Genomic DNA, 27,541 nt, shown 5'->3' with positions numbered 1-27,541 from the left:
TACATGTTTATTCAGAGAAAGTACGTTTTTGTGTCTGATTTCGTAACTTAATTAATAGTTAGCACTAATTAATTAGCATATTTGAGGTCACCCCCGGGAACCATTAAGATCGACGCTTAGATCGTGAAAATCCGATCATTAGAACAAAAGTTATTTAGGGTGATATCTTTTTTTTTTTTGCGGACTGTACCTAAGTTAGTAGCGAGCGAAGCGAGCTTGGTTTGCAAAGCAAACCATATAAGATTGCGTAGCAATTTTCGGGGCTTGGCGAGCGTTAGCGAGCAGGAGGCGAATAAATATAATACTATCAAGGAATAAATTAATGTCAAATCGGATATAACAAATATTTCGGGCATATACCAAATCGACTATGTGATTGTTGATATTCACCGGTGAAAGTTATCATTCTCGTGATTTCGGCCATTCACATAAGTTGTCATATATACATTAGTTGAAAATGAATAAAAGTAAGACATATTATGGCTTACTTCAAAGTGAAAACTTGATAGAAGTGGTATAAAAGTTTTAAAGAAACCTATTTCTTTATTAAAGAATTTGGTTATTTTGATTTGAAAATCGCGATAGGAAATACTAATGCAATATTTAATAATTGGGTTTTTTTCTTCATAATTTGTTTATTAGATTGTCATTAAAAATATATTTTCTTTAAAAAATGCCCTTTCTATTTCATTGATAACTTTACTTTAAATAATTTCATAAAGACCAAATAAGTCAAATAAGTTCAAATAAGTTATCACGTTTAAGTTCACAGTATAAGTTCAATAAAGATCAAATAAGTTATGAATTATAGGTAAAATCTAAATATAATCAGAGATTTCAAAACTCATACCTGGTTATAAAAAATACGAACTCGTGGAACTCCTTTAACTCTTTCACGGTTTCCCTAGGGTTCCGCGAAACACCATTTGGAAACTGCTGATTTAGATAATTAATATAAACAAAGGTAATATTCGAATGAATGTCATGACAGTTATTTAAAACCTGATTATTCGAACCGATTTGTTTGTTTTTTTACCCGATTTATTCGAAAGACCGGTAAAATAATGTCAGCCGTTCATCGCGGGTCGGTAAGATTAGTAATTTGAACTATTTACAAAATTTCATCAAACAGCCGACCCATTTTTTGGGGGGAGGGGGGGTTACGACTACTAATGTTCAACTTCGTAGCCTTGTCATTTTTAACACAATCCAGAAGACAAGGGAACTCGTGGATCAAGTGTTTGGGGGAAATTTCGCCTTCGTGGAGGACTTTTTGATGCAACTAACCCGAATTTACGTTACATGGAGAGGAAGACCACGATAATCTCCTACGGTTAGTCTGACGGCAGAGGGACTCTAACCCATGATCCTTCTACCACAGAGGATATTTCACGTCAGTACTGTGGTCTGTGCAAACCGGATAAGGAGTTTGTATCGACCAACCATCGCTGGAATTCGAACCCGGTTCACCTCAGTGGAAGGCGAACGCTCTATCTCCTGAGCCATCACGGCTTCATAATGTTTACCTGTGCAAAATTGTGGTACAATTTTTAGACCAGTTAGTTTCTGAGCATTCACATACTCTTTACAATGAAAAACAGTTAGAGCCTAAACCTATTTAAATACAAACAAAATTTAGATTAATTCTAGCACAAATATTTATACGCGGACTTGCGGTTGAGAAACAATGGTTGAAATTATTACCTACAACAAACTTAATTAATCACATTGGCTATTGGTGTCAGTCTAGGAAACATGCGGGAGGATGACCTGAAGACATGCCATCACAATTTCGATCCTCTGCAGAGGGGATAGCACCCCGATTCGGTAGCCCGACAACCTGCTATATCCAAATTATTCCAAATATCCTGCTATTCCAAATATTAATGAGAGAAAATTATGAAAAATTAGAAATTTTAATTCAGATGAAAATAGGAATACGATAAAAGGCTTACGCTTGAAAGACGTGCTAAAGTAGAGAATTATATTTCTTCACTTAGCTATCAAATGCAAATATTAATGTTGTTGTTGTTGTAGTTCATTTACGTCGCACTAGAGCTGCACAATGTATTATATTGGCGACGGTCTGGGAAACATCTCTGAGGATGGTCCGAAGACATGCCATCACAATTTTGATCCTCTGCATAGGGGATGGCTCCCCCGACAACCTGCCCGACGAAGCCCCCGACAACAGCCCGACAACCTGCAGACGAAGTCGAGCACTTCACGGTAGAATAGTTTAACGAGGACCAATACCGCACACTCTACGCAGACTGATCCAAGTGGTCACCACACACTGACCGCAGACAGTGATGCTTGACTTCGGTGATCTGCTGGGAACTGTGTCTAAACTATCAGACCACTGCGGGGCAGGTAACACTCTTATCCTTGTTTACGAATATTAACTAAGTTAAAACACGTTTATATATGTGAGAGCTTGCGTGTTAGACATTGATATGTCATTATTTATTAGTACAACATAATTTGTAGGCCTGCGTGTGCTCAATTCAGGCTTATAAGTCTTTGTCCAGTAGAAGGACAGATAGCACAATACAGAGACGAACAGCACAGGGATGCATCCTGGGTAAAAGCGGGATCCGAATCGCCTACATCCAGGATAAAGACAGCGTTTGGCAGGCTATACCACTCTGTCAGGGGTCCCCCATAATATGTCGTTTTTCTTCTTATAAATATACTTTTCAACTTTCCAATAGTTTCAAAAATTATTATAGTAGTAGGTTAGATAGTGTAATTTTTACTAATTTAGAATTGAAAGAATTTTGTCCAACATTACAAATAAGTAGATTAACACGTTCACGCCGGGAAAAGAGAAAATACTGGTAGAACTATTTCAATATTAGATAATATTCGGGAGGAGTTAATCTATTCTCAACGATAACAATTCACTGTACGGAAATTTATCACGGCGAAGAAGCAATTCAATATAAAAATTGCATCCGTTAAAAACAATTGGTAGTTATGGATTTTTATTATTCCAGGAAAAAAACTAAAAAATGAAATTCATTGTTACCAGTTTTTACTGCGTTGCGCTGCCAAGATGAGAAAATCTAGCGTGACCCAGCGGTGGGTCACCCCGGCGTGAACGTGTTAAAAAGATATATTAAGGATTAAATAAGATTGAATGAATGATAAGATATGATAAAAGTTTTATGAAAAGTCTAGTTGTTTTAAAAAATAACACTTAAGTTTCACTACTAATGGGAAAATATTCCGCTAAAATTGCAAAAGGTTGGAGGTTATGTACATAGATTTATTTACGTAAATCAAGTATTTGGTGCAAGTTTATTTTTTAAGAACTATTTCTTCAACTGTAATGAATGTTATAATAGAAAAAGTAATTTTAAATAAAGTGTCTTTTTACACAAAAAATAGAAATAGATAATTTTGAATTAAAACTTACTTAATATTAATACTTTTCTGGGATTCGGTGGAAATTTTAATTCAGTCTATGTCAGAGACGGGATCGAGCTCCAAAGAAATTCCGAACATTTAAACTATCAACTCTATAGCTCTGATTGCGTTTGTACGATGTAAAAAGTACATTAAAAAATTGTTAGGCTTACGCTTGAGCTACGTTTATAATTTCTAATGTGATGGCTCAGGAAATAGAGCGTAATTCTGCCCCCAGCTCGCACCGACCACAATATTGATGTGAAATATCCTCAGTGGTAGACGGATCCTGGGTTATAATACCCTTGTCATATATATATATATATATANNNNTATATATATATATATAGTGTCCCAATGGACTTTCCTTGTCTTTGGCTGAGTTAGAAATTACAAGGCTACGGAGTTGAACATTGATAGCAATAAACTCAGGTCTGCTGTTCAACATCTATGATAAATAAAAATAAAATAAAATAACGTGATTACCATTTTAATCTTAAAAAAATATTGCACGAGAGTGATTTCAGATTAAAATATCAGTTTATATTGCAGTAACATTTTGATAAATGAGCTGTATTACATTGTGCAACACCAATAACGGAAATGAGCAGCTAAAGATGCCAATCTCAACTAAATTCTTTGTCTGTCTTGTCTTGGAGATAAAAAAAAAAGCTTTGTCATTTAATGGTAACAAAAATTTTCGAAGTCAAAAAATACCATTTCATTAAATGAAGCAACTTCCCTTTTTCAAAGATAAAATCAGCATCAGTAAGTGAAAATAAATAAGAGCGTATAAATACACACTCAAATCAATGTGCAAAACTAGTGCTAGACTGTTACATTACACAATTTAAAATTTATTATTGTTGAAGAACAATTTTATCATCTCTTTTCATGCTTTTCTAACCATAAAATTATCATTTTTAAGCTTTAAAACTTAATTCTTAAGGCCATGCACCCTGATTAAAAACCCTTCTCCTCACGACTATAGTCATTGTTGGAAAAGTAATAGGAAAAGAAGACACTGAGGAAACCGTAAAAACTGAGGTCACTTTTAAAACGGCAGTCCTGTAGAAAACAATTACCCTTTTGAGAAAAAAAATTATTCATAATCCCGTAACAAGTTCGTAATGTTGCACGAAGATAACGGTTTAGCCATTATCTGTGGAATGTTCACTTTATTTTTATGCAACACATTCACAGACAATGAAGGGATTTTGCATGGAAGTTACTAAGGACAGTTGAAAGGAAGAATTTAAAATAGAAATGGGTTGTTTATTTCCTGAATTATCGTCGAGAGAATGGTTTTTGTGAATAAAAATCATAATTTACATAAGGAAGAAAGAAACTGATTTGGTAGAAAACAAACGTTTTCGTGATTGAAATATTTATTTCAGATTAACTGAAATAGTTATTTTGTAATTATCTATCTTAAATCGTTTTCTTCGTATAAACAGTAACATAACGTTTCCTTACAAATTGAGCAATCATTCTTTTTTGAATGTTTCGTAAGGTTCTTAAAATCACGACTGGAAAAACGGAAAAAATTGCTTGCTAAAAGTTACGTTCTATAGGTTAAAAGAAACAGTTTTTTATATTAAGAAAATTATTTACACATTGAAACCTCTCCATTAAGTAAAATGGTCGTAGATGGAGATTGGTCGTTTTAAGAGGTTACCTCCATTGACTTCAAAATTGATTATAATATAAAAATCGTTTGCGAAAAATACGTGATTTTTCGCAAACGATTTTAATTTTAGTCAGTGTCATTTTCTTGGTGCAGAAATGCCACTTCTGTTGGCGTCATGAAAAGACGAATTGGCGAATAAAATTTAGCGTCTAGAAGAATGATCCCAACTGATATAATTATGCGTAAAAATAAATTTACCAATTATGAATGATAAAGCTATTTCAAATAAATAAACAATTATGTTTTTTGCTTAAGTTTGCATTTAATTTTATATCATGAAAATTAGTTAGCTTTAAAAGATGAGAGTTGGTTTCTTTGAGACGACTGTTTTTTTTTTTCTAATTTAACTTTCAACTCAAAAAGTAAATCATTGATAGCATCGTCCTTAGTGTACTCTGACTGCAACATGAGATTGCGTCGTCAAAAAGAGTTCTCTAAATGAGAGCCTCTAGAAAATATTTCGAATACAGTTTAATCTACTTATTTATTTTGTTAAACTTTTTACTTTTATAGTGTTTCGTGTTTTTTTAATTTGACCTTTACCGCATTTGGTGCAGATGTATGCCCGGTAGCTGGGGCAAGTTTTAATGGTCTCTCCTAAAGGATTTCCTCAACACAAACTCTAAGGAAAATTTTACTCGCCTCCCAAAAGTGGTCGTAAATAGAGGTGGTCGCTACATAGTGGTGGTCCTTCCTGCAGGTTTCACTGTGAAAATATTTTTGATTAGCAGGCCACGATGACTAAGTGATTGAAGGCACTAAGCAAACTACACATCAAAACAGTTTCGTCACCATTTAAACTTCGATAATATTCATCCAGAATGTATCGAACTTCTATGCACGTAAAGTTTCCAACTATTTGTGGTATCTAAGATAATTTAATGATCAATTCTTAAAATCATGCAATATATTTTACTGCTTAACCTTTTGACCCAAGGTCCCCTCAATAATTACATGGTGCCCTGAACCTGGAAAAATTAAATAGTGGTGACGAACTTTTTTTATGACTGCTTAAAATTTCATTAACTCAGCTTCCAATTTAGTTTCATAAAATTGATTTTTATGTTTTCTCTTCACGTTAAATTAAACGAAAATAATTTTCACCTATATAAATGCTTCTAAATATATATGCTACCGGGAATGACCGAAATCAAGAAAATGTGGAAATCAAGAAATGTCCGAAATATTTGTTACATTCGATTTGATATTATTTTACTCGTTGATATTATTATATTTATTATTATTATTATATTTATCTGTTGAGGATAGATTAGGAAAAACATCAGTATTCGGAGTACCGGGCAGTGCACTTCACCTTAAAAAAAAGCATAGGTGTAGAGCATAACTGGCAAATGTACACAGGGCAGTGGCACTGAACCTTAAAAAACATTGATATAGGGCAGTGTTTCCCAAACTTATGATTTTTGTGTACCCTTTCTACATTTTTCATAACGCTGTGTACCACTTATAAAAAAATGAATGTATTTTTAACTATAAAAAAATTGCACAAAAGTTAAAAATCACAACTGTATACCATACCTGCCTTTACTTTATTTAGAAACATTGGGCACCTGGGCCACTCAGCGGCCCCTATCCCATACATCTAGAAATTTACAGAAAATTTATAGTAATAACATTTTGAATTTAGCAGTCGATGTGGTAGCTAATAGAAAAACAAACACTTTGCTTGAGTAAATATAACATTTGAATATCTGATTCATCGAATCTAAGTTGACATATATAAATATAAACATAATTTGACATATGTGACATAACATATGTGTATACATAAGTTGACATAAATAAATATTAACGTAAATTGATACATATTTCACTAATTAAATTTCTATATTTTAACTAGCACATAATTAGGACATACATTGCAGTTCATTCGAATACATTGTGGTAGCCATAAAAAAAAATCAAGCCGCTTGCTTGTGAAATAATAAAACAATGAAAAAATTTAACATGACAAATTGACGTTTTTACTTAACACTAGAAATATTGATTGTAGACTTAAATTAAAAGTAAAGATAAAACATGATTTGATATGTTCAGTAATTGATTTTTGAAAAATGAAAGACATAATTGATGCATATAGATAAATCATACCTTGATTACATACCTGCCAAATCTTTCGGTTTTCCCGGAAGATCTTTTCTTCATATTTAAAGTGCTAGTAAAATTCATGTTATTTCACTAAACTTTTTAAATTATATTAATAATTATAAATGAGTTTGACCACCACTACATATAAATAATTACAACAAAAATATAAAAAGCATATTAGTCCTCACGATAGCGAATTTCAACCTGGTTAAAATATAAATATCTTTTGGAGTAAAACCGTTTTTTGGTAATTGTTTTACTACCACTTGGAAAATCCATTCTCGAAAAGAATGAATGTTGGCAGGTATGCAACTGGCTGTTGACACCACTAATTCTTAACCCTTTTGAAGGCCGTGGTAAGTATACTTACCACCACGTTTTACCACTTTTAATTTAGGTTTCCATTTTTCAATAACTTCAGCTTTCTTGAAGTGAGTTTGAATAAAATTGGTAACCATTTGTCACTTTTAAAAAACGTATAAAAGTTATAAAATACATAATTCCTTTTGAAGTTTGTAGCATTTAAGGAATTTATTTTATAAATAAAGAAAAATAAAAGTCAGTAAGTTCCTAATAGGTCCTGTTAAATATATTTACCACCAAAAAAATGGCATTTTTATAAGCTAAATGAGTTTTTTTTTTATATCAATTACTGTTCTCAAAACAATTTCAATTCCAAAAATACTTTTATTTACCTTTACTAGAAATAAAGGGCCCGTTAAAGGGTTAAAAAACATTGATATAGGGCAGTGTTTCCCAAACTTATGACTTTTGTGTACCCTTTCTAAATTTTTCATAACGCTGTGTACCACTTATAAAAAAAAAATGAATGTATTTTTTACAATAAAAAAATTGCTCAAAAGTTAAAAATCACAACTGGCAATTGACACCACTAATTATTAACTGTTAACTCTGCAAAAAATAGCCAATAGAAAAATACGTAATCTTAAATTTTCATGGCTAGCTTTGTTTTCAAATACATTTTTTTAAATCTTCGTTTGTTGCAAGATATTTCGCATAAGAACGCGTACCCCCGCTAAACTGTTCCCATACCCCGGGGGGTACGCGTACCACACTTTGGGAAACACTGTATAGGGCATACCGGGCAAATGTATACAGGGAAGTGACACTTAACTAGACCTAGTATATATTTCGGACATTTACCAACGATTATGTGATTGTCAATATTCACAGGTGGAGTCAACAATCACCAATTTCGGTCATTCACATATATATTTTTTTTTCAAAATTTTACCTAGTACTATTTAAACAATTTCCAGCCAATATTTCGTCAAAATAGGTATGAAGAGGTTAAATGTTGCTACCACTTTAAAAATTTTGGCGAATGAAAGAGCGGACTTCTTAGTGGGAGGAAAGGTCGAAATTACATTAAAATAAAATTAACTAGTAATCAGGAAACAATAATCATTATTAAAGACTAATTCCATACCTCAACGGAAAAGAGCAAAAACTTGAAAGGAAATCCTTTTATTAGAGCTTGTTTTCGAGAGCAGTAAAATATTCATGACTACCAAGATTTTTTTAACAGTTGTAATATATATAAAGGACTGTTTATTTTAATTCAAGAATAAAGCTATTAAGAAACGTTATCAAGAAAAGCTATTAAGAAACAGAGATTAAAACATAAAAGTATCTATTAGTAAAAAATATGACCACAATGTTAACCCAGTTGGCATCGATGTTACAACATCAATGCACACGTAAATCAATAATATGACCAAAAAAAATTTAAATCTTTTGGCTTTTATGGACATTTCATAAAGGAACACTTAAAAACATTAACTACATTAGTTTCTCTTAAATAAAGTTTAAAAATTATAGATCTATCTGAAAATTAATAAAGAAAAAATTAATTTTTCTTTTCGCACAACATTAATGTGCCAATAGTTAATGAGCCATCATCTGTTTGAAGGACACATGATAAACGCAATTTTCCCGCATGTTTTTTTTTCCACTATAGAATTTCAGCGTTTTTTCCCCTCCCAGTATTGTTATTTTAATTGAAACTCTACTAAATGAACTGAATTTATACTTAGCGTCAAAATAAGGCATGACGTTTAACTCTTTCGCTGAAATTAAGTCTTATTTTTCAATTAATTCTTAATTGAAAAATAATATTGAAAAAAATTAACTTAAGAATTAATGGGGTTAAATATATAATATATATGCTACCGGGAATGACCGAAATCAAGAAAATGTGGAAATCAAGAAATGTCCGAAATATTTGTTACATTCGATTTGATATTATTTTACTCGTTGATATTATTATATTTATTATTATTATTATATTTATCTGTTGAGGATAGATTAGGAAAAACATCAGTATTCGGAGTACCGGGCAGTGCACTTCACCTTAAAAAAAAGCATAGGTGTAGAGCATAACTGGCAAATGTACACAGGGCAGTGGCACTGAACCTTAAAAAACATTGATATAGGGCAGTGTTTCCCAAACTTATGATTTTTGTGTACCCTTTCTACATTTTTCATAACGCTGTGTACCACTTATAAAAAAATGAATGTATTTTTAACTATAAAAAAATTGCACAAAAGTTAAAAATCACAACTGTATACCATACCTGCCTTTACTTTATTTAGAAACATTGGGCACCTGGGCCACTCAGCGGCCCCTATCCCATACATCTAGAAATTTACAGAAAATTTATAGTAATAACATTTTGAATTTAGCAGTCGATGTGGTAGCTAATAGAAAAACAAACACTTTGCTTGAGTAAATATAACATTTGAATATCTGATTNATATATATATATACAGAGAAGATGTCAACTGCTCCGGACAGCAAAATATATATTTCTAAGTGGTAGTTAATCAATTGTGATTCTTGCTTTAATAAATTCAATTTAGCAGATTATTATCCACCACTGTTTCTAAATAATTTGTAGGCTTATACAATTCACCACTTTATAGTACTTATGTCATGCTATACCTTTTAAAAAGCAAGCAAAAATAGTTAAATATTTGCAAAATTTACTTTGTGTTTATTTACTGTTTTTTTTTTTTTTAATTATTTTGGCGTGTACGGAGCAGTTGGCATCTCTGTATATATTAAAAAAAACTAACTTACTTGGTTTATTTAGCTATTATTAACCATATTTTAAACTTTTTTTTCGGTTTATATGAAACAATACTTTAAACAATTTTTCTAGCTTAAAATTAAAAGTAACAAAGTATTTCATAAAAGTCTTTTCAACTATAAATTAATATTTCTTATGAATAATTCAAAACAATATTTTTTCCTATGAATATAACATGACAACAAAAATAAATATAAATAATTCAAGAGTTTAAATATGCTTAGATAATAATTTACAACTCCTCTTAATGTGGAAAGAAAAGCTTTATATATTTGTATTATTTTTACATTTTTGTTAATATTTTTATATATTAATAAGGTAGGTACTTTATTTATGTCGCTCTAGAGCTGCACAATTGGTTATTGGCAACGGTCTGGGAAACATCCCTGAGGATGATCCAAAGACATGCCATCGCAATTTTGATCCTCTGCAGAGGGGATGGCTTCCTTTGTTTGGTAGCCCGCCGACCTGCGAGCGAAGTCGAGCACTTTATGGTAGAACAGTTTAGAGAGGACCGATACCGCGCGCACTCGGTCTCTACGCAGGCTGAACAAAGTGGTCACCCACCCGCTTACTGACCGCAACCAGTGATGCTTGACTTCGGTGTTCTACTGAGAACCGTGTCTTTACGATTAGTCCACTGTGGGACTGTATATTAATGCCTCACATTTATATTTGTATTATTTTAGTAAGGGTAAAAAATTTATTTTTCTCGTTGTTTGTTACTACTCATAAAACAATGTTAGCTTTATTTATGCGGTAATGTCATTATTAGAGAGTTATATAATATGTAGCATTAGTATCTCTTGATTTTTACAAAATACTTTTTTTCTTCTTCTATTTATTGTATCAATACAAATTTTTATACAATTCAAATATTAATCGCAATATATTTTTTTTAATAAAAAATTATTTGAAAATAATATAATTATGAAGAAGTATAAAAATGGCAAATGGGCTGAGTAAATATGTAGGGTAAACTAACCAGTGAAGGAACACTTAAGCTTCGCTTGCCTTTTAAAAAATCATGTTAATTTCAAAATTCGTAATTTTAGTTAAATGACAGTGTCAACATATTTGTTACTAATTGCAAATTATGTAAAAATATTGTAGAGAACTTTCATAATATTACTTTAAAGCTTTGGAGGTTCAAAGTAGTAAGAAGACCAAGTGAAGGAACAGCTCTTACCAGTGAATGAACACCCAGTAAAGGAACACTTAAATTTGGTTAATTTTTAATGCTCTTTATGAATTTATAAGCCATACAAATATTTGAAAACAAGCCTATTCTTGAAATTATAACATATAAATACTTGGAAAATGTTAACTTTTTTTTGTAATCATGAATTGAAAATTAAAGTGTCAACATATTAACACATACTGTTCATTCACTGGGAAATCTATGCCCAGTAAAGGAACATGCCTGTTCCCTCACTGATTAGAAGTTGTTTTTCGTATTTTTAACATACTTTTGATGCGGAACGTCACTAAAGGTACAAGAAAATTAAAGTTTATCTTTTATTTTCATTAACTTAGAAAAGAACCCAGTAAAGGAACACTTGTTCCTTCACTGGTTTTTCATCGTTTGGTGATCCAATGAATAAACACCCTCTTATCTCAGTACTTTATTATGCTATGATGCTTAAAAAATAATAAAACGTAATTTCAATAACCATATTTTGAATTCTCTTTTTCACAGGGAGAAAAATAAAGCTATTACATGCAATTAATTCCACTTCAAACATATAAATACAAATACTCACCTTATAATATTTTCAACGAAACAAGGTGTTGCAGAGACAATAACAGATTCAAAAAATTTTCCAGAGAAGTCTGTTTGACCAGGTAATCCGAAACATCGCTAGATGACTTCCTATTGTTTGGCAGTAAGCTATTGTTACCCATCAATCTAAAGAAAAACTTTCAAATTCTTATTTTTAATCAATATATATGAAATGTTCCTTCACTGGTTGGTTTACCCTATACATAAATAGTAATGGTATACTTTAGTACTAATAATTTAAAAATAAATAAAATAATTGGAATATTCAACGAAATATATTTTTTCATTTAAAAATATTTATAAATAATGGAATTGCGGAAAAGTATAAAAATTGCACAGGAGCTAGTAAATATAGATCTAAAAATAGTTAAAGTATACTTTAGTACTAATGATTTGATAATAAATATTGAATAAAATAATTTTTCCTAATTTCTTTTAACGCAATACTTTAACGACAACAATATTAATATAATGGAGCATTATATAAAATAATGGACTTTCAAAATATTTTAAATGAGTTTTGATTTTTTTGTTTTATTTTTTTAAATTAAAAAAGATAAAAATATTACAATAATGATTAAGAGCATACTGCATAGATTTAATACAAAATATTACTGCTAACAGAGCAAAATATGGTAGAAAAAAAATAAAAAATAAAATATAAAATTTAGAAATTAATTTGACTTGCATTTATAATATTTTATTGTAGCAAGTTGTTTTGTCTCAATAACGTATCTTTAATTGAGAGAAAAAGAAACTTTTGATCTTAACTCATCCATTAAATACATTATTAAACTAATTTTAAAAACGAACAGAGCATGAAATGGCGTATAATTTACTTTATTGTCAGCATCATTTAGAGAAACTGTGATTTAACCTTGAATTTATATAGATGAATTTGTTTTATGTAAATATTTTTGCAGGAACGCAATGGTACATAATACATTCGTGTTCATTTGAAGTTATTTAGAATTAGATTAGCAATTAAACTTAAAAAAAGCTTTTACGAGAAAATAGATTTTTTTTAAAAATCTGTTTATACCTAAACTAAAAAATAATCATATTAATTAGGTAAATTAAATTATTAAAATAGTTTTTTGGTTTGAAACCATACGGTTTAAAACACATTGGTTTAAACCAGCCAACCTTCTTAAAATAATATTAAATAGTTAGTGCTGGTAAAAATTAAATTGCATTTGTGAACTACGTAAGTAAATCACTGAAATATATCAACTAAATTTACATCTTTTAAATAAGGTTTAAAATTTTTAAATCTCGCTGAATCCTCTCTATTCCCTCCCTAGTCAAAATTTTTGATGGTTTTCCATTGATGAACCAACATAATCTTGATAGTAATCATCAATAATTCCATCATGAACCATTATATTTTTGATGGTAACCATCACCTCAATGTAGGAATCCGGACTGATTTATGATGGTCCAATAAAGAATAGCAACTTGTTTTGATGGTTTGTTCACGTTGTACCATCAGAATAGTTTTTCCATCATACTTTTTTAGAAATCAAATGTTAGAATGATCATGAACAACCATCATCGCAATGTAGGAATTCCAACAGATTTATGATGATCCAACATAAAAAAAATCAATTTGATGTTTTGATTGTATATTCCTGAGAACCAACAAGAATTCCCATTAAACCATCATGAAAATGTAGAATTGGAACCATCATGGACCATCACGGATAGTTGTTCCATGAAAATCAAACTTCTTTTGATGGTTAACCATCATAGTATTAAATTAGCATTTTCCATCGTGGAATGATGGAAGTTTGTTGGCACGTCAAAAACCATGAACACATAATGAAAAATGTTGGATGATAGTGACCATCAAATGATGTCGGACCACCATGGGTCGCATTGGAACTAACATCTATATATATATATTTCTCTTACACGGGGACAAAAAATGCTTCATTACAACTCCGCGAATAGCAACGCTAGAAAATCGACCAATGATTGCCGGTAAAAATGTCACATGACAAATCTAGCTTGAGATGGCTCTACATATAGCGCTTTTAAAAACGGAAACTGAAATAACAATTCAGCTGCGGCAATCTTATACTATTAAGCTAGGCAGAAGTGAGTAGTCTTTGTCGAGTATTTGTATTATCTCTATTTTAGTATTTTGTCGAAAGCGCTTTTTTTTTCACGAATTTACATATTACGAATTTATTTGACGATTTTTGATTTATATCACGAATTTATTTATTTTATTATTGTTATTATTTATTCATTGAAAAATGAGTCTCAGTCGATGAGTCTTTATTTGAATTCAAATTTATTTTAATGACTAAGTATTTGTCATTAAAATAAGATGTAATTTTTTTAAAGAAAAAGTTGTTATATGGATTTGAATGATTATTTTGAATTCTTAGTATTTTGTGCATTTGCAATGTACCTAAGTTAGTAGCGAGCGAAGCGTGTTTGGCTTGCGAAGCAAACCATATAAGATTGTGTAGCAATTTTCGGAGGTTGGCGAGCGTTAGCGAGCAGGGGGCGCAGCCCACTAGTAAACCATGAAATTTTTTTTATTGGACCATCAAGAATTTTGACTTGGGCTGTATTGTTATTTTGTTTGAAATTCTTCTAAATTAATTGAAATTATAGAAAAACGTGTAAAAAAAAAGTGTAAGAAAAAGTTAAACCTTGGCGAACAAAGAGCATCCTCAGAGTATCCTTTGGCCAAGAGTTAAACTAAGCGGATATTTTCTAATGTTTGGTATTTCTATCATTTTTAAATAGTTAACACGATTTCAAATGAAATTAAAGATATTTATATTTTTAATATATAGTTAATGAGTATTATAATTATAATTAACGAAAATTTTTTTAAAAAAATACTAATTTTTCTTTCGACACCACATCAATGTGTCAATAACTAATGAGCTATTATTTGTTTGAAGGCCGCAACCCCCCTCCCCCGCATGTTTATCTCACCTAAAGATGAATTAACATCTGTGTGTCATCCATGATGGTCTGTCGTGATGTAAAAAAATGGATTTCCGGGTCAGGCGGTCGAAGACTTGGTCCCGTTTTCTCTTTTTCGCTTTCGCACCAGCTCAAGGGGAAAATCCGCCGATTCACGGTCTTTCTTTTATTAGTAAAAGCTTTTAGTAACGCTTGCGTGATTTTCTAATGAAAGTTTTAGTGACGTAATTCACAAACATAACACCAGCCGTGGATTTACTAATTGATAAAATCATTTCTGTAATTTAACTATTCAAAAGAAAATAATAGTAACTCTTTCTTAAAGTCTAGACTTTTTTTTTTTTTTTTTGGTGAAATTTTATCAATTGTTGTGGATTTCATTTTGCGGGTGAAAGAATTTGAAAACTTTTCAATGAATATAAAGTTATTTAAAAATAGAAGCATAGTTTAACTTCAACGCTTTATATTCCACGTATAGTTTTCTTGATTAAAATTCTTCTAAATTAACTGAAATTATACTTTACGTCATAAAAAACGTTTAAAAAATGTTTAACTAAATGGATATTTTCTTATCTTTGTTACTTTTATGGTTTTTTAAAAGTCAACGCGATTTGAAATGAAAAGAAAATTTGTATTTTAATTATAATTTTATATTATAATTAAAGATATTTATATTTTTAATATATTATGATAAATAAAATGATTGCTTCTTCTGAAAAAAAGTTGTAGACGTCAGTTGATTTAGTTAAAAAACTCTTATGTTTGCTTCTTCTTTCATCTTTTATTATTTTTATAAACGCATCATGATGCTTTATAAAATTAATAAAATAATAATAGTTTTTAAATAAATAATAATAGTTTTTAAATAAATAATAATAGTTCTTAAATAAATAATAACAGTTTTTAATTAAGTAATAATAATATGTAAATAAAACTAAATAATAATAGTTTTTAATTAAATAATAGTTAACAATGATAGTTTTTAAATAAATAATAATAGTTTTTAAATAAATAATAATAGTTTTTAAATAAATAATAATAGTTTTTAAAAAGTCAACGCGAGTTCAAATGAAATTAAAGATATTTATAGTTTTAATAAAATGTTTTCAATCACTGGTTTTAAAAAGTACTAACTCGGTGAACCCTTTTTATTCTATACGGAACCCAAGGGTTCTGCGGAACTCCATTTGAGAATCCACTGCGTATATCTTCTTGACCTTGCTGAAGGTTAATATAATCTCTGGATAATATATTTAAATATTAATGGATGTTAGCAAAACGGGACAAATCAGTTTCTCATGCCACTGAAGACCCACATAATCCAATTTTTCATAGATAATTAAATCAATATTATTACTGCGTCTTTGAGGAGAAAGTGTTTGACAGATTGTGCGTTTAAAATAAGCTTTATTTTCTTTAATGATTACATATATATATATATATATATATATATATATATATANATACACACTCATGGACAAAAAAATTAGCGCACCAAGAAGGAGTCGTCAAAATGATACGTAATTTTACATACGTAATGACTACTTTAAACTAAGTAAATGATTAGAAAATCAAGGATTATCGTTTTTCTTTGATTTTCTAATCATTTACTTATATCAAAGCAGTCCTTACGTATGTAAAATTTCGTTTCATTTTGACGACTTCTTCTTGGTGCGCTGATTATTTTGTACATGAGTATATATATATATATATATAAGTTCAAAATGTAGAGAAAACATGAAGAAAATTACAGAACAATGAAAAAGGGGGAATAGAAAAATGAGAATAATAAAAATTCGGAGGAAAAAAAATCCGAAAAAAAGAGGAATTATTTTTTTCCCAGATTTTTATTATTTTTCTTTTTTTCTTTTTTATTGTTCTGTAATTTTTTTCATGTTTTCTCTACATTTTGAACACATTTTATGAGTTCTAATTACTTGCAGCTTATGCGCAGCAAATGAAACTTATTGTTTTTCTTAATTTTCTTCGATTTTTTTTCTTTTTGTCCTTTTTGTATTTATTTATTATGATCTATGTATATATGCACGAGTGTGTAAAACACTTGCATAAAAAAGTGGTAGTACTTATGTATTTATTTGTTTATGTAAAGTGGATATTTTTTTCTGTTATCTACCACTTTAGCGTAATAAGAGCATTGTGGCACGGTTTCAGAGATCCAAATATTGATATCTTTAATATAATATAGTTGACAGAAATATTTTGTTTCTGCAAAAGAAAAAGGAAAAAGAAATCCATTATATGAAACACGTGCAAAAATGCGCTAGGCACAAATGTGTGTATCTCCTGTATTTCACAATATGTATAATTTAGCAGCTAAGAAGTTACGCCCATTTTTTTTTAACTGTCTCGGATGTTAAGGGTTAAATTACCAAAGCTTCAAAATAACCTTAATTTATTATGCAGAAAAGAGGAGAATTATTTCTAAATGCATCTTTTCCATACCTTTATAACAAAGAAAAAGTCTTTCTTTTCTGAAAAATCTCCATTTATAAAAAAAACCGCTCTTTTAAGGAAAGATTAAATTTTTGTCAGATTCGCATCGATAAAAATGATAATCACTATTAGAGAAAAATGACACATTTCCTTTAATAACAAAACAATGCGCGAGAAAAAAAGAAAGTGCCGAATTAAACGTTCGCCGTTCAAAACCTATTGACAGTTGCTCCCAATTCACAAAGAAGATTTTCTATAGCGCCCGTAAAAATGTTCCTAATGATGAGTTGAGGATTCTTACGCATGCGAATGAAGCATTGTCCTCTGTCAAATGAGTAAGCACTTTCAGGGACACAGCCTTCCCGATTCCTCTATAATAAACTCAACTTAATCCCGCAGTCATATGTTTATTCCGCTCCGCAAAAATTTTGCGGATGTACGTACGATTCGGATAGCTACAAACACAGAGGTAAGTTTGAGATGTATTTTTAGATTCTTGCTATTTTCCGGTGTTTTTTCGTTGTTACATAAGTGTTAATAAGTTATATAAGTTGAGAATTAGTGTACATAATTAATATTATTACTTAATTTTGTGATTATAACGACGCTTTTTATTTACTTTAAATTTACTTAGGGGCAAAAATCGTTTTTTTTTTTACTTTTTAAATTTAATTACTTTATTCCGTTCCCTCAAAAATTTTGTTGATGTACGTACGATTCGGATAGCTACAAACATCAGAGGTAAGTTTGAGATGTATTTTTAGATTCTTGATATTTTCCGGTGTTTTTGTTGTTACATAAGTGCTAGCGTTAAATAAGTTGAGAATTAATGTACGTAATTAATATTATTACTTAATTCTGTGATTATAACAACGGTTTTTATTTACTTAAAATTTACTTATGGGCCAAAATTGTTTTTTTTTTTACTTTTTAAATTTAATTACTTTATTCTGTTGCGCAAATATTTTGCGTTTGTACGTACGATTCGGGTAGCTACAAACACAGAGGAAAGTTTGAAATGTATTTTTAGATTCTGATGATTTAATTATTGATATTTTCCGGTGTTTTCGTTGTTACGTAAGTGTTAATAAGTTAAATAAGTTGAGAATTAGTGCACATAATTAATATTATTACCTATTTTTGAGATTATAACAACGGTTTTTATTTATTTTAATTTGTAAAATATATGTAAAATTTTTACAGACGGTTTTTTTAAGCTAAAATTTTAAATGAAGTTGCGTGCTTTATTCTGACTAATTTTAGCTCCAACTTATAACTGCATTTATATTAGTTGAATAAAAGAAACTTTCATCATTTATTTTATGTTTAAAAATAAAAAATATCATACATCTGATAATTTACTTAAAATAATGCATTTTTTAAATATACATAAAAATTTTATCAAAGGGAGCATAAATGATTTGTTATCGAGATTTGCGTACGATTTTATTTTCATACTTAAATTGGTAACGAATTTAAATCCCATTACCCATAAATGATTTAAAAGTTCATATGCAACGCAAACTCACATTAGTTCTTTCCAAACAAGGCTTTTAAACCTTTCTAAAGTTGTGGTAAGTATACTTATCACCAATTTTTAAACTGCATGTTAACTTTTCTACCACTTTTAATTTAGGTTTCCAATTGTTAATAACTTCAGATTTCTTGAGGTGCTCTTGAATAAAATTGGCAACCATTTTATAGTATAAAAGTTATAAAATGCATAATTCCTACTGAAGTTTGTAGCATTTATAAAATTTATTTTAAAAATAAAGAAAAATAAAGTCAATAAGTTTCTAATAGGTCGTGGTAAATATACTTACCACCAAAAAAAAAATAGCATTGAAATTTAAATTGATTTTTTATAAACTAAATGAGTTCTTCTTTACTTATACCAATTACTATTCTCATATGAATTTCAATTCCAAAAATTCCTTAATTTATCTTTACAAGAAATAAATGGCCCACTAAAGGGTTAACCAATATTAACCCTTTGACGGTCAGGGAAATGAGCAGTTTTTGTTTCATTAATTCGGACAGTATTACGTGCAAACAGTAGTCGAAAGTGGCATCTGTTTCCCACCTCCGTTCTTCCGAAAATGTCACCCTTCTCTGGCGGTGCCAACTGCTCCGTCTTCTGAATTGTTATAAAGTGGTAGCAAATTTCGTTGGAGAAGGACAATTACGCCTACTTTTTAAAAGAGCAACCAGTAGATTGTTGCTTTAACGTTGCATTTTATATGTTACTTATAGTTTTTGATATTTAGTGGTGAAAAGATTACTTAGAAGGAAAAATACTAAATTGAAAGTAACTTGACTTTCGCTATCACTAGGAAATACTATTTTACAAAGCGGAGCAAGTTGGCATCTCTGGATGCGGTAGATAGCTCGCCTCACGCGTTTTAAAAATTTCTTAAAGTATTCGTAGTACATAAATAACAGTTTTTACGTACTTTTCGTCTTTAACAGAGTCAATGCAGAATAATAATGGCGAACGAGCTCAGCTCGTCAGCGCGCATTGGGGAAAAATTTCACTACGCGAGTAGTGCTCGTTACTAACCATTACGGTCAAAATCTTGCTCCCGAGCGGAACTCGTTTGCGCGCATTATGAGGCACGATTCGATTGCGAGCTGAACTCGTTCATAACCGTCAAAGGGTTAAGTTAAAATAATCAATGATTTCACTGAACTAATCGTGTATTATTTATCGTTGTATAAGTTCTTTGAGATCAGCAGACTATGTGGTAGCTCTTAGCCTAATGATTGCAAGGGGCATGTAAAATATATATGGGCATTACGAAAAGAGTCTTTGAGTGGGTAGGGACTAGTATATATAGATATATATTTTCCTTTTAAGATAACATAGAGTAATTTTCAGAAATTTATTAAATCATCGAACTCTATTTTATTTTTGTTACCAGGATTAAAAGCTACGTAGCCATTTTTTTTTTGTCTCCATAAATTCAATAAAAACACACGGCTATTAAATTTTGTGATTTAGTCAGAAAATTTGTTCGTGTGGGAGAGAGGAAACATTTTTAGTTAAAAATTGTAAGCAGATGTCATTTTTATTTTAAAATTTCCCGCTCAAAAACGCCTATGAGAAAACTTCTTCTGCATGAAGCATAGAAATTTGTATCATGCAAAAAAAAAAAGGGGGGGGGGCGAGAAGGGGTATACGAACTAGAAATAAATAAAAATATGTAATAATTCAATGTAACACAAGTTCTGGGGATAGAGCGTTCGCCTCTCAATGAGATGAACAAAGTTCAAATCCCAGTCATCGCTGGTCAATACGAATTCCGCACCCAGCTCGCACAGACCACTGTGCTGGTGTAAAACATCCTCAGTGGTAGACGGATCATGGGTTAGAGTCCCCTTGCCGTCAGGCTAACCGCGGAAGGTTTTTGTGGTCTTCCTCTCCATGTAATGCAAATGCGGGTTAGATCCATCAAAAAGGTCTCCCCGAAGGCAAATTTCTCCCTATATTTGGTCCAGGAGTTCCCTTGTCTTCTGGAATAGGCTCAAAATTACAAGACTATGGAGTTGAACATTGGTAGTCATAAACTCGAAATTGGGTCGGTTGTTCAACGATGGTTATAAAATCCTTACTCAAAATTGCATTTTTTACTAAAATTAGTTCCATTATGATTTTACCCCTTTTTTATCGGTAGACTAAATAATAAGTTTTAAGACTAAATAATAAGCTATAAGGGTAGATTAAATAATAAGTTATAATGGTAGCCACTCTAGCCCCATGATATGGGGCTAGTGTGGCTACCATTTTTTCTTTTTATCATTTTTGATTTGGTATGCCATTCGTTATGAACTTCGGCTCTTATAAAACACGTTTAAATAAAATTGATGAAAGTATGCTTGTTTTTAGGGAATGTAATAAATACAATTCCTCTTGCAGTTTTCAGCATTTTTAAAATTTATTTTTTCAATGAAAAATAAAAGTTATGAAGCATCTTACTTTTTTATAACACTTAACCCCTTGGGGACGGTTGATTCAGAAAAGCATTCGTACAAAATCAGAATCAAGTTGTAATTAAATAAATAATGGTAACTTAAATGTGGTCGTTGCTAATTTGACAGACTTACTTTGCTTTTACTTTAATTATTGTTAGTTTAATCATATATATATAATCTGTGTTAATTCAAAGTATAACTAAATAGTTTTATTTTGAACAAAGTAATGGTGAATTAAATAAATCAAACAATTATAACTCCGCCCACAAATAAATTGCTAAAGAATTACTTTGATTACCAGTTTTATATTTTTACCCTGGTTGATACGGTTTTATGCTGGCACGTATTTGTGACAGTCGGCGCGAAAGGGTTAATGGGAGGTGGACAAAAAAAAATTTTCTCTCTCATGACAAAACAATGGTGTTAAAATTGAAACTAATGTTATCGATTAAGCTAATTAATTTTTTTAATCTAAATTCCAAAAATATTTTAATATACCCTTACTAGAAATAAATGGTGAACATGACGTTAAAGGTTAAAGTAATTTCCAGAAAAATTTCTGTGCAAATTTTTGGTTTTGAAATTTTTTAATTATTAATACTATTAAATTACTAATACTTTTAATCTATAATTTTTAATGGATTTTAGCTCCTTATTTTTTTACTGTTCGTATTGAATTTTTCAATATCACAGCATCATAATGAATTTTTAAAGGCAAAAAAGATTAACACATGACTAATACTGAATTAATAAATCAAATGATAGAAATTTGTAACTATAACAGGGATCTGTTTAGAAGAAATTTGGGTCCGTTAACGGATCCTTCACAAAATAACTTTTCATAAAAACGGACCCTTCACAAAATATTTTAACTTAAAAACGGACCCTTCACAAAGTGATTTTTCTTTTAATTGGACCCTTCACAAATTTGTTTATCTTCATTATTGTTTTGTTAATCGAATAAACCCTTCCCAGGAAGGGGGTGGGTGGAAGAAAGACATGTAAACGAACTAAATTTTCTCTTCTGCAGACGCTTCTTCCTTTATTCGTCCGAAATGAATATTCTGCTTTCAGCAGTATAGGCTAAATACCAAATATTTGTATGCTGCATCGCTAATTTAGTAGCTGCAATTGCTGTTTATTTTTTAAAACTAATAATTATAATTTTACAGTGTTGAGCATAATCTTGTATGTCTTTACAATTTAAAAACTCCTCGAAAAAGGTTTTTTGCAATAACGGACCCTATTTACACAAATTCACAAAAGCGGATCCTGGTTGAAAGAATGTGACTTAACGTTTATTTTATATTCACAAATTACGAGTAATTTTCTTCACAATTTTACAAAAACGGACCTTTCACAAATTGTCTGGACAGACCCCTGTATAGCTTTTAAGCTAAAATGATTTAAATCGCAATTGCAACAAAATTGCAAATAGTTTCTATGAATTCGTAAAATAGGGACAGGGGTGGGGTAAAGTTGGTGTAAAACATTTATTTTCTCCTTTTAAATTAAGATAATTTGTTCAATATTTTTAGAGACATTTGCTGGGATTTTGATGTGCATTTTTTTTTTCAAGTTTAAAAATTTATGAAAAATGCAATGTTTACAAACTATCTGTTTATGATCAACTTATACAATACGTTCAGTAAAGCTGTTGATTAACTTCATTCTAATATCATTAAAAAGTGGCAAAAACTATTAATTTTAGTTCAACCCGTTAGAGGGACATCTAAAGAACAGATCTACATAAAAATTGAAGAATAAATTTAAAAATTCTATAAGTATTAATTGTTTTCTAAAGTGGATATATGGATGGCCTTAGCTAAGTGTTGTATGATTTTCTTAATTCTGTGTTAGCTTTAGAAAGTATCTAATGCTCTATATTCTATAATGAAGTAGCTAAAGCCGTGATGGCTCAGGGGATAGAGCGTTCGCCTTCCAATGATGTTAACCGGGTTCAAATCCTAGTGATGACTGATCAATACACCCTGCTCGCACCGACCACAGTGCTGACGTAAAATATCCTCAGTGGTAGACAGATCAAGTGTTAGAGCCTCCTTGCCATCAGACTAACCGTGGGAGGTTTTCGTGGTTTTCCTCTCCATGTAACGCAAATGCGGGTTAGGTCCATCAAAAAGTCCTCCACGAAGGCAAATTTCTCCCAATGCTTGATCCAGAAGTTCTCTTGTCTTCTGGAATGGGTTTAAAATCACAAGGCTACGGAGTTGAACACTAATAGTCTTATATCCAAAAATTGGATCGATTGTTCAACGACGATTATGAAATATTACCTACTAGGCATCTTTGGTTTTTGTGAGGTTTTCGTGTTTGATTTTTTAGTCATAAGCCCAAAATTAAATCAGCTGTTCAAAATAAAAATTTAAGAAAAAAAAAGAAATAGCTAGAAAATAATTTATCTGTTTTATTACAGTCCTATATAGTAATTTTAACACAGAAAACAACATTTCTTTTAAATTTTATTTTTTTAAAGAGAACAATTATAGGAAGGAAATAATACTATAACATAGTATACATTTAAAAAAAAAATACCAAAACAGCATACTATTGTAAAACTTAGTGAGCATCATTAAAAACATAGATGAGTTTTCACGCATGTTTCTGCCTTCGTATGGCAATTTTTCCAAAGAAAATAAAAGGATTTCCTTTAAAATAACTAAATTGAATACACGCCTGCTACGAATCGTAAAAACACTTTCAATCACCACTATAGATATTAATTTTTACATCCTCATTTATAATTCAAATAAACCCAAAAAATATTACAGTTTGCTTGCTTTTTGATGAAATTGCGTTGAGTTCAGCAAAATACTATATTGAATCTATAGTGATACCTAATTTTTATAGCCATAAACATTAACTTTCTAATTTAATAATACGAAGGAAAAAAATTTTAAGCATTTACTTTATTAAATACAATCATGATACATTTATTTAAGAGTATTTTTATTTCTAAAATATTTACATCTGTTTTTTCACTGAAATATATACTAATTTCAGAGCTATGCCCACTTTACCCCAGAGGGGTGTGACGTGTGGGGTAAAGTGGGTGTTTCGGTTCGTTCAATTATTACATCACTCTCAACCCCTTGGGGACGGTTGATTCAGAAATGCATTCGTACAAAATCAGAATCAAGTTGTAATTAAATAAAAAACGGTAACCTAAATGTAGTCGTTGCTAATTTGACAGTCTTACTTTGCTTTTACTTTAATTATTGTTAGTTTAATCATGTATATAATCAATAATAATTCAAAGTATAACTAAATAGTTTTATTTTGAATTAAGTAATGGTGAATTAAATAAATCAAACAATTATAACCCCACCCACAAATAAACTGCTAAAGAATTACTTTGATTACCAGTTTTATCTTTTTACCCTGACTGATATGGTTTCATGCTTGCACGTATTTGTGACAGTCGGCCCGAAAGGGTTAATGATGACAGGAAATTTTAATAATATAAATATTTATTTAAGTATTCTGTATTCGTCAAATTTAATATTTCATTTTAACTCATTAATAAACTCATTTCGATTGAAGGTCACGTGATTTATTTTTCCAGAAGATAAACGATTAGAAATGGTTGAAGTTAAAGATCTTTTTCCCATCATGCTCGCCGTGCATTTTTCCACATATATATCTTTGCGATTGCACAAATCTACGATATGGAAAGATTCAAGACTCCAGACAGCAAAGCAAATTAAGAATCCAAAACTAAAGCGGATGCGTTTTCAAAATAAAAAAAGAAGCTCCTTAAAAAAAAAAAAATGGTAAAAATACTGCAGATTTTTCAGAATCATTTTGTAATTGGAAGAGAAAAATTTTAAAAAAAATTTCAGTAAGAAAAAAAAATGAGCGTATTTTTAAGAATTGTAACGTTTGAAAAATAATGAGTATCCCAAAAAGTAGCGGGTAGCCCAAATTTGATTTTCAGTAGCGGGGACTTTTAAAAGTAGCCCAATCCGCTATTTGTAGCCCAATCTGGTAACATCGATTCAATCTCTCATAAAGAATCCCATTTATCACCAAAAAAGGTCCTTTTATTTACCTTACTCCACCCTCAATCTAGGGGAACGCCACTTCCTGTGTCCGTCACCTTCTGACCCTCAGGTCAGGGGTAATTCAAATGCGTGGGCAGTGGCAGAGAATTCTGACAGTGGGTATATATCAAAGCATACTCCTTTGAGGCTATTACTGTAAGGAAACAAATGGGCAAAATTGATAAATAATGCTTTATATGTAATCTATATGAATCCAATGAATATAAATTTGATGGGAAAATCCAGTTAAAACCCATGTTTTTTTATAAAAAATTGGCGTAGATAAAAGATAACAGAGTAATTAAGTAAGACAACATTTTTCAAACAACCAAAATATTTTTCTTTTTTTTTTTTTCGAATTTGTTTGAAAACTTTCGCGAGTTAATCAATCAGTTGTAGAAAAAAAAATTTCAGTGTTTGCTTCGTTTTCAAGATCATTGCTTATTTTTTCTTTTTTCATTTGTTCTCTATGGTGATATAAATATATACGAAATTGGATTCAGCTATTCGTGTTGTTAAAGTAAGTAGATCACACTGTTTTAAATTATAAACTGTTCTTTAATATTTGCTTTTTCTTGGGTAAAAAAAAAAAAAATTAAGTTGGTAATAACCAGTAGTGGGAAAAACTACAATATTTTTGTAGTTAACCACTCCTACAACTACTTTGTTACAAATGTAGTTAACTACAACTGCTTTTTTTTAAAATGTAGTGACTACAAAACTACTTTGGAATTGTAGTAACTATTTCACTACTTTATAAGAAGACGAACTTACATTAAATGCAAGGGAATAACAAAAAAATAATTATTTATGTCCACGGGAGACAGTTTGTTGTTCAAAAATTTTTTTTTTTCGAGATTGTTCATTTGATCGTTAACTTTCTATGCCTTTTTCGATAGAGAATATTTAATTTAGGAAATGCGAAATCATCACATACTTGAAATTTTTTAACTATTTAATGCTCGTTTATTTCCTCTAAGACAGTGTTTCCCAAAGTGTGGTAAGCGTACCCCCAGGGGTACGGGAACAGTTTAGCGGGGGTACGCGTTCTTTTGCGAAATAACTTTTATCAAACGAAAATTTCATAAAATTTTATTGAAAAACGAAGCTAGTCATGAAAATTTAAGATTACGTATTTTTCCATTGGCTATTTTTTTCAGAGTTAACAGTTAAAACTTAGTGGTGTCAACAACTAGTTGTGATTTTTAACTTATATGCAATTTTTTTTATAGCAAAAAATACATTCATTTTTTTGTTAGTGGTACACAACGTAACGAAAAATGTAGAAAGTGTACACAAAAGTGGGAAACACTGCTCTAAGAAATTAAGTACATCGATATACTTTGGAATAACAGCAATGCTTTACGAGTGTGCATTCGAATGTGAAAGTGTGATAGAAATGATTAATTATGTTTTTTCGGAATGGTTAGTTTAAATATTAGTTATACGTGATTTTTAGTCACGCAGTGGACTGATCGTTAAGACACGGTTCTCAGCAGATCACAGATGTCAGGCATCACTGGCTGCGGTCAGTATGCGGGTGGGTGACCACTTGGATCAGTCTGCGTAGGGACCGAGGGGTGTGCGGTATTGGTCCTCGCTAAACTGTTCTACCGTGAAGTCTCGACTTCGGGTGCAGGTCGTCGGGCTACTGAAGTTGGGGTGCCATCCCCTCTGCAGCGGATCAAAATTGTGATGGCATGTCTTCGGATCATCCTCAGGGATGTTTTCCAGACCGTCGCCAATAGCCCATTGTTCAGCGATAGTGCCACGTAAATGAACTACAACAATGCGATTTTAAATACGTAATTCTTATAAACGCTCAGCTACAGCCACAGGGTAATTTTCTTTGCATCCATTGAAGGATCCGCGAAGATTTATATCCATCAAATTTGAAAAATTATTTGCGCTAGGAAGAGTGTTTCTTTTCTAAACAAACGTTAAAGGTAGTTGCCAGGAATCACTACAAACTACTGTTTTTATTTTTTTTTTCAGTATA

General features: G+C 30.6%; 1 protein-coding gene across 4 annotated transcripts in view; it reads left to right on the top strand.

The window, feature by feature from the left end:
* LOC107437961 (uncharacterized) overlaps positions 1-27,541 on the top strand; it is an 89,632-nt gene that overhangs the window by 19,275 nt on the left and 42,816 nt on the right. The window contains exon 1 of one of the 4 annotated variants that reach the window (XM_016050114.4): positions 17,839-17,978. The exons of 2 other annotated variants lie outside the window; for them this stretch is intronic. The gene's annotated coding sequence lies outside the window, so the exon portion shown is untranslated. Of the gene's footprint in view, positions 1-17,838; positions 17,979-25,948; positions 26,063-27,541 lie in introns of those variants that run through there. One more of the 4 variants, XM_071185088.1, reaches the window with a different exon arrangement.

This window comes from Parasteatoda tepidariorum, chromosome 9 (assembly GCF_043381705.1).
Source record: "Parasteatoda tepidariorum isolate YZ-2023 chromosome 9, CAS_Ptep_4.0, whole genome shotgun sequence".
NCBI lineage: Eukaryota > Metazoa > Arthropoda > Arachnida > Araneae > Theridiidae > Parasteatoda > Parasteatoda tepidariorum.
Note: the sequence above shows the minus strand (reverse complement) of the source record. Positions and strands in the feature narration are given on the sequence as shown.